This window comes from Microtus ochrogaster, chromosome 10 (assembly GCF_000317375.1).
Source record: "Microtus ochrogaster isolate Prairie Vole_2 chromosome 10, MicOch1.0, whole genome shotgun sequence".
NCBI lineage: Eukaryota > Metazoa > Chordata > Mammalia > Rodentia > Cricetidae > Microtus > Microtus ochrogaster.
The window spans coordinates 43,449,982-43,458,801 of record NC_022016.1 but is presented as its reverse complement, the minus strand read 5'-3'; the positions used below and the strand labels follow the sequence as shown (position 1 = coordinate 43,458,801).

Genomic DNA, 8,820 nt, shown 5'->3' with positions numbered 1-8,820 from the left:
CCCCCCCCCCCAAAAAAAAAAGAGCAAACGTGCTCTTAACCTCTGAGCCATCTCTCCTGCCCCCTGGCCTTGAATGTGGTTGTTCATGATTGAGCTTGGGTTCTCTTGCTTGCATAAGCAAGCACGTTGCCCACTGAGCCATCTACCCAGTCCAAGTTGCTGTTGATCCCCGGTACTGCAAAAATATTGCCAAAACATAATGGGATTATAAAGATATGACAAAATATATTTATGATATATTGTCAAAATATTATAAAACAGTATTATTTTAAAATAAAAAACAGATATCTTAAAAAAAAACATAATGGGAGCCACAACTAGGTTCGCATCTCTGTTCTGTCACAAAGATGTCAAGTATGAACAACTTAACCCTTTTTGCACCTAAGTTTTCACTCCTTCAAGAAAAGAGGAGAGCTGGTTGATGGTGGCTCACACCTTTAATTCCAGCACTCAAGAGGCAGAGGCAGAGGCAGGCGGATCTCTGTGAGTTCGAGGCCAGCCTGGTCTACTGATTGAGTTTCAGGACAGGCACCAAAGCTACACAAAGAAACCTTGTTTCAAAAAACAAAACAAACAAAAAAGGAGAAATAACACGGTTTTGTGGTGTGAAGAACACAAGAGACGATGAACATGCTGTCTGGCACACATTAAGTGCCGCTGTTTATCTGTTTGGAGTGGAAAACCAAGATAGGAGTTAAAACGGGGACAATTACCGAAGTCCACTAACGGAGAACTTTCGGCTGGCTAGGCGCATGCGCCTGTCGGCGGTCGCGCACGAAAGGGCAGCGCTGTGCCGGCGACGGAAGTCAGTGCCGGGAAGCCGGCGAGGTCGGTTCCGCCCGGCTCTAACATGGCGGCGCCCTTTGTCTGCCGTGAAGCTCTGTCCCTGGCCTTCTCGCGGCCGTGATGCACCTCCCTCTGTGGTCGGGTTCGGGACATGGCAGGTGAGGCTAGGCCAGTGAGGGAGGCCGGGGAGTCCTGGAAGGAGGGACCGAGTCGGCTGGGGCCGGGGGCTCGGGATGCCGGGACGGTTGTGTGGGGGAGGGGAGGCTCGGGTGGAAGGCGCCGCGGGCCGGGGAGCAACGGGAGCGGGCCGGAGGGGTGGCCCGTGCACCCGTGCTGCCGAAGGGGCGCGAGTCGCCTCCAGGGCTGGGTGACACCGCACCTGGTGCCATCTCCGCCCCCGCTGCCGGGCTGTCACCGCCCCTTGACCCCGCGCGCCGGTCCGCGGCGGGTGGGCGTGCTGCGGCCGCGTGGGGGCCGGTCTGGATGTGTTGTGGAATAGGGGCGGGCGCTGCCCCCACCGTAGACCGCTCATTCATTCACTCATCCACCCATCCGTCCACCGTGTTTCCCTCCTTCTCTCCGCGCCTGACAGATCTGACGACAGATGCCTGCGGACTAAGTCCGCAGGTGGGACCAGGGTTCCCAGCACCAAGCGGAGACTCTCTCTGTTTCCTCATCCTTAAAGCACGGCTTATGATAAAACCTGTCTTGAGGTAATAGGTTGTACGGAGCCTAGCATGCTTATAGTTAGAGAGTGAATGTCCGGAAAGTCCCCTGCTGGTATTTGTGTCATAACCATTTAGAAAGCAACCTCAGGTGGGAGAGAGAGGCTTTTTAGATACCACTGCCCCTGTAGGAAGGGAGGCTTAGCTCAATCTAAGTAATCCAGGCAGTTCCATTCTCCCGGGAAGCTGGGCCTAAAGGATGTTTGGGGAAGTGAGGCAGGAGAAGGGTGTATATCCTTAGTTGAAGATGTTGTCTGTGAGGATGCTCCGCTTCCTCTAGCAGAGATGGGCAATAAGGCCCGGGAGGCTCTGCTAAGTCTTTGGGACATTACAGAGTTTAGCACGTTTAACTTTTTTTGTTTTGTTTTTCGAGACAGGGTTTCTGTGTAGCTTGGAGCCTATTCTGGAACTAGCTCTGTAGACCAGACTGGCCTCGAACTCACAGAGATCCTCCTGCCTCTGCCTCCCGAGTGCTGGGATTAAAGGTGTGCACCAACCACCGCCCAGCCAAGCACTCTTAACTTTTAGGTTAAGGGGAAAGCACTTAAGAATCAGGTCTGTGGACAAGAAAGATCACTGGGCAAGTCGAAGAGGAATAAAGGAGTGAGCCTGAAGGCAATTAAGAGATCGCCAGGTTAATTTAAGCGAGGCATAAGGGTGGCCTTGAATAAGTTTAGGTGCTGGGAATGAATAGGGAGAGATCATTTTGGAGGTAGAATTGATAAAACTTGGTGATAACTCAATGAGAAGGCACAGGATTGCCCCATTTCTTCTTAAAAGTGTGTGTGCTCGTGTGTGCATGTGTTCGTCAGAGGACAACCTGTCAAAAGTGGATTTGGTTCTCATCTTCCAGCTTGTTGAGTAAGGGTCTCTCTTGTTTCTGCTGTATAGTGTATTGCAGGCTAGCTACCCCAATCATCCAGATTTCCTGTCTGCCTGTCATCTTTCTCCAGGAAAGCTGAGATTAAAGATGTGCCCCCACTGCCCTATGGGTCCTGGGGAATCAAACTCAGGTTGTCAGGCTTGCACAGCAAAGCTAGCACTTTTGCCTGCTAAGCCAAGTCCCCGGCGCTGTCCCCTGTCCTTGGCTGGTGGATGTTGGCATTGCTCAGTGCGGTAGGAAGCAGGACAAGGAGCTGATTTAACAAGAGGAAAGATTTAGTTTTAAACGGGTTGAAAATACATGCCTGAGAAGTATTCAGGTAAGCCTGGGTTGGTGGTGCATGCCTAGGATCCCAGCACTAAGGAGGCCAAGGAAGAACTGTGGAATTTCAACTCACTGTATAGCCTGAACCCTACTACAAGTTCCAGGCCAGCCTGAGCTATAGAATGAGACCCTGTCTAAAAACAACAAACAAAATCAAAAGCCTGTCTAAAACATTGAGGCCAAGCTATGTGGTGGTGATCTTGCCGCTGTCATCCACCAGAGGTTACCTAGGTGCGGGTATGTCTGGGCTGAGAATCAGTGTTGTGGATATCTCAGGAAAGTCTGGGCTACACTAAACTGGGCAGGTCGTCAGCGCTGACTGGACCTGTCTCAGGAAGGAGTTCCTGACTATGGAGCCTGGGAGTCCTGATCATTCATCTTGTTTCCCAGGCCCAGCACACAGTCTTTTCTACAGCATGCCAATAATAATTCTACTTGGGTCTCTTTGATTCAGGTGATGAGCTGGAGGAGGGGAGCCGAGCTGGAGTTCCTACAGGTGCACTGTCTGAAAAGAGAGCCCCCGGCTTTTTGGAGATCTGAGGTATGTCTGTAATACTGGAGGACGGACGCTGTCTGCAGGAGACAGCTTTTTGTTGCTGTTGTTGTTTGTTTCCTTGGCTGCCCTGGAACTCACTTTGTAGGCCAGGCTGGCCCCAAACTCACAGAGATCTACCTGTCTCCTCCTCCTGGGGATGGGATTAAAGGTATATGCCACTGTGCTGATAGACGTTGGCATTGCTCAGTGCAGTAGGAAGCAGGGCAGGGCAGGCTTGTTTCCAGCCATCATCTACGCTCAGATCACTGTCTCAAGACTAAAGTCAGGAGGGGTGGTGCACACCTTTGGTTCCTTGGGGACTCAGAGGCAGGTGGACCTTTTGAGTTGGAAACCAGCAAGAGCTACATAACAAGACTCTGTCTCAAAGAATTTAGTGGAAAAAAAAAATCCTTGTTATAGTTTTATTGTGATATTGTAGATGAAACTTTGTTTTCTGTGGTATTTGCTTTGTCACTCAGGCTGGCGTTGAACCCAGAGTGACCTCCTAATCCAAGGAGTTAGACGTGAGCTATCATGTCTGATCCAGTTACTTATTTTTGTCAGCAAAACTAAAGTGGGTATGCTTGCTGGGTTTTTTTTCTTTTTTTGAGACAGGGGTCTCTGTACCCCTGGCTATCAGGGGCTCTGAACCTCAGGTTCTTTTTTAGTAGACCTGGCTGGCTTCACACTCTGCAGGTGCCATCCGGGTGCTGGGTTTAAAGGTGTGTGTCACCACACCCAGATTTTATTTTATTTTGATTAGGTAAAATCTAAAGTTGTCCTACAGGGCTCAGTGGTAGAGGGCTAGCCTAGTCTGTTTAAGGCCCTGGGTTCAAATCTCTAGCAATGGCTAAAGTAAGCAAGAAGCTTTTGTCCTTTACTCCTTAAGTCTAGAAGTACTCCTTCTACAGCCTGCTGAGCAGCCAGTGTCCCATGAGCTCCTGTGCAGCAGGATTTCTCTGACCGCGCGGTTTTTGCTTCAGCGCTAGCATCCGTCTAATGGCCCATGCTGTCTCCTTCTTGTCCTGCCATCACATATGAACGCCATCTCTTAGGAAGAGGGAGCGGGGACCTCATGGTCTCCTGTAAGGCTCTGATGTTTAGAACAGTGCATTTTTGTAGCCATCTTGAGTCTGGAGCAAAGAACAAGTCATAACTAACCCGCTGCTGGAGGAGATAGAACCTACCTGCTCTGGCCCCAGAGTGACAGGGTCAGGGTTGTGGGGCCTGGCCCCGCCCACGGGAGAGCCCACTGAAATAATGAGAGTGGGCTGGGTGTGCTCCCGGGATACTGCACATAGTAGCTGGTGGTTCTTGGACACGTGAATGTGCTCTGCACCCAGGGTGTAGCAGACAACTGCTATTGCTTGGCCGGACTGGACTCTAAAAGCAAAGCCCTGCCTACCACATACAGCCATATGTTGGACTGCCAACTCCCCAACAGCGACCTGGAAACCATTTATTCATTATGAAAGCTTGCCTTAGCTTACTTAGGCTTGTTCCCAACTAGTTCTTTTTTTGTTTGTTTTTTGAGACAGGTTTCTCTGTGTGACAGTCCTGGCTGTCCTGGGACTTGCTTTGTAGACCAGGTTGGCCTTAAAATCACTGAGATCTGCTGCCTCTGCCTCCTGAATTCTGGGATTAAAGGCATAAGCCACCACCGCCCAGTCACCAACTAACTCTTAAAACTTAAATGAACCCATTTATATTAATCTATGTTCTGCCAGGTTGCTCGTTACCTCCCTTCAGTACCATGAGTCTGACTGACACCTCAGATTCTTTCCCAGAGTTCTTATCTCTCCCTGGAAGGCCTGCCTATCTTCTCCTGCCTAGTTATTGGCTGTTCAACTCTTTATTAGACCAATCAGTTAGGAAGATGAGGAAATACAGAGACACATCTTCATACACTGTACAGTACAGAGGCTGTCCTGGAGGTCGGGCCATCAGTGCGAGGACGCACAGGGGACCTGCCTGATGTCAGAGGTCTGGGCTGAGGTGGTGTGCAGACTTAGAGTGAAGTAATGGTAAATGTTGCTTCAGATGGGAAGGAACAGTGAGGGCTCTCTGCCACCCTACCTCATGGCTCCCTCTAGAGAGCCAGCTGTGTCATGGTCAAGACTCAGTTTCCCCATCTGTAAAATAGGGCCAACATCTGGGAGGTGGTGGTGCACACCTTGAGAGTTGTTCTTCCATCTTTTCTGAAACAGCTGTTTAAATTTTTTGCCCACTTTTCTATTTGGTTGTCTTTTTAAAAAGGTTTTTTTTTTTTTTCCCAGTTACTACTGTACTTTATTGTGTTTAACCAAATCACCATGTTACAAAAATAAGAAGCTGCCATAATAAAAAATAAGGCTCCTCCATCCAGTACCAGTTGGCATCATTTTACTTTCAAGCCTAGAAATGCCATAGACACATCCGAAGAACACAAGGGAGCAAAAGAACCATGGCTGTATATCAGTGGGACCACCCAGTGCCAACCGAGCCACTCTGTGGTATCATCTCCTATTTCTGGTTTTTCATTTAATCATAAAGCTCCCTAGGTCTAAACTGTATGCACTTAGAGGTGTGTGCACATACTTGTATATAAACCGACTGGAGATGTATGTCAGCCAAGCAAACATTACATAGTAGGTGCAAGCCTGTAAGCCTCATCTTGGCTGGTGTAGCAGCTCTATCAGGGTAAAATGTTCTATGCCCCTTGTGCATCTTCAAGCTCTACACAGGATAATATCACAGACCATTTTACCCCCGTGGCTGCTGCCATTGTTTGACTTCATTTTCCCTGCCCACCCACCCCCAATGCCCTGCAGTAAACCAAAGCTTTTAAGATTTTGTTTCTTTGGTTTTTTGAAAACGTTTCTAAACATTACTGTTGCCTGGTGGTGGTGGTGGTGGTTCACGTTTTTAATCCCAGCACTCGGAAGGCAGAGGCAGGTGGATCTCTGTGAGTTCGAGACCAGCCTGGTCTATAGAGTGAATTCTAGGGCAGCCAGAGCTGTTACACAGAGAAACCCTGTCTTTTTAAAAAAATTTTTTGTTTTGCTTTTTGTTTTTAGTTTTTCGAAACAGGGTTTTGCTGTAGCTATCAAGCCTGTCCTGGAACTAACTCTTGTAGACCAGGCTGACCTCGAACTCACAGAGATCCACCTACCTCTGCCTCCTGAGTGCTGGGATTAAAGGCATGTGCCACCACTGCCTAGCTGAGAAACCCTGCCTTGAAAATTAAATAAATAAAAAACAAACATTGCTGTTAAGTGTGTGTGTGTGTGTGTGTGTGTGTGTGTGTGTGAACATGGACACGTGCATGCCATGGTGCACGTACGGCAGTCAGAGGACAGCTTCATGGAGTGGACGCTCTCCTTTGAGAGCTTCCAAAGACTGAACTCAGACCGTCATGCTGAGCTGTCTTGCCAGCCCAGTGTGTCTCTTTGGTGTGTCCTGTGGGCACTAACCCACCCTCTTTCCAGATGACCTCTGTAGGCACTGTGTTGTTGATTATTGTGTCCACACCGACCCTTTGCTCTGTAGACAAGTTGTGTTGTAACTGTGCTTTTGTGATTTTTGGCTTGCCTTTTTACACTGGGATGTCTTCCGCCTTTGTGATAAAAAGAAAACCTTTTTAGATTTATTTTTTAGGTGTATTTATTTTATGTATGAGTGTTTTGCCAGTGTGTTTGTACCACATGCATTGCCTGGCGACCCACAAAGATCAAAAGAGGGCATCAGATCCCCTGGCATTGGAGTTACAGATGGTATAAACCACAGTGTGCTGGGAACTGAACCCAGGGTCCTCTGCAAGAGCAACCAGTGCTCCTAACCACTGAGCCCTCTCTCCAGCTGGGAAAGAAACCCTTAATGTTCATGTAATTTATCAGTTTTGTCTTTTGTGAGTAGCACTTTTTGCTTAGTTGACAGAACTTCCTACTGGGTGTAGTGCCCATCTGTAATCTCAGGATCAGGAGTCTGAGGCCAGCTTGGGCTATATAGTGAGTTCCAGACCCACCTGAGATATATATCTAATGAGACCTCGTTGGGGTGGTGGTAGGTTAGTTCATCTTTATTATTTATTTATTTTTAAATATTTTCTCTCCTTTTTCTTTAAGATTTATTTTTACGTATGTTGATATTTTGCCTGCATATATGTCTATGTGAAGGTACCATATCCCCTGGAACTGGAGTTACAGACAGTTCTGAGCTGCCATGTGGGGAATTGAACCCAGGTCCTTGAGAAGAACAGCCAATGCTCTTAACCACTAAACCATGTTCCCAGCCCCCCTTTGTTTTGTTTTGTTTTGTTTGTTTTTTGTTTTTTTGTTTTTTTTTTTTTTGTTTTTTCGAGACAGGGTTTCTCTGTGGTTTTGGAGCCTGTCCTGGAACTAGCTCTTGTAGACCAGGCTGGTCTCGAACTCACAGAGATCCACCCGCCTCTGCCTCCCGAGTGCTGGGATTAAAGGCGTGCGCCACCACCACCTGGCCCTTTGTTTTGTTTTTAAAGCTGGTTTCCTGCCTGCTGAGTTCTGTTTCCATATATCTAGTAGTCTCTTCCAAACGTCCCATGTTACTTTAATCCACCCGGCTCACTCCTGGTATCTTTAAGGCCTGGTCCCATCTTCATTTCAGGTCATGCTTATCACAGGCTGTAGACACTGTTGAAATTGGGCCTAGCATTCACAGAGGCGCTGGTTTGCTCTCCAATTCTGCCTAAACTGGGCATGTAACATTTGAGAAGTAGCAGGCGGGTCAGAGGTTCAAGACGGTCCTTCGTTACGTGTTGAGTTCAAGGGCAGCATAAGACTGTCTCAAAAGAGAAGGGGTGGGGTTGAGAACAAGCTTCACAGCCTGGGCCTGACCCTGGATTCCAGTGGTGGAAAGAGCCGCCTCACAGGTTGTCTTCTGACACACACACAGATATAAACTCATTAGAGTTTTAAATTGTTGATCTTTTTTTCTTATAATTGCTCTGAGCTTGCTCCCTACCCATATAGATCTATCTTGTTGCCGCTCTGTGATTTCTGTCTTACTTCAGGTGTATCGTGTCATCTGGCAGGCTCATGAACTGACCCATTTAACATTTAAATCTTAACCCTAGAAGGAACCTTATTATTCAGTCCTAATGGGAAAAACCTCAGGAAGGGCTGGCATGTGAAGAACACAAGTCATACTGAGGGCCACGAAGTCTCCCTCTGTTCTTTTTCTTTTGAGATAGACGGCATGTAGCTGACCTGGCCTGGAACTCCTGACTCCTTATTCTCCTGCCTTCACCCTCCTGCTGAGAGTCAGGTGTGAGCAATATGCTCAGCATAGACTTCCTTCCTTTGGATACTGCAGTGTTTTTTACCCCATGTTAATTATATGTGATTTTATTCCCGCACTTCATACATGTACACAGTATATTTGATCACGTTTCCCCATCACATTCTCGATCCAATCCCGTTCTCCCCCTCTTCCCAGCTAGTCCTCCATTTTCACGCCTCCCCCATGTAACCCAGTGAGTTTAATTGGGGTTGCTTATAGGAGCACAGGTGAGGGTTTTTTGTTTTGTTTTTTTAAAAACCAGAACATGGGCC

General features: G+C 47.9%; 1 protein-coding gene across 3 annotated transcripts in view; it reads left to right on the top strand.

Moving 5' to 3' along the window:
- The first annotated feature begins 827 nt into the window (after window positions 1-827).
- Window positions 828-8,820, top strand: part of Zbtb17 (zinc finger and BTB domain containing 17) — a 19,972-nt gene continuing 11,979 nt past the window's right edge. For all 3 annotated transcript variants that reach the window (XM_026782251.1, XM_005352898.3, XM_026782250.1), the window contains exons 1-2: window positions 828-944; window positions 3,173-3,259. The gene's annotated coding sequence lies outside the window, so the exon portion shown is untranslated. The remainder of the gene's footprint in view (window positions 945-3,172; window positions 3,260-8,820) is intronic.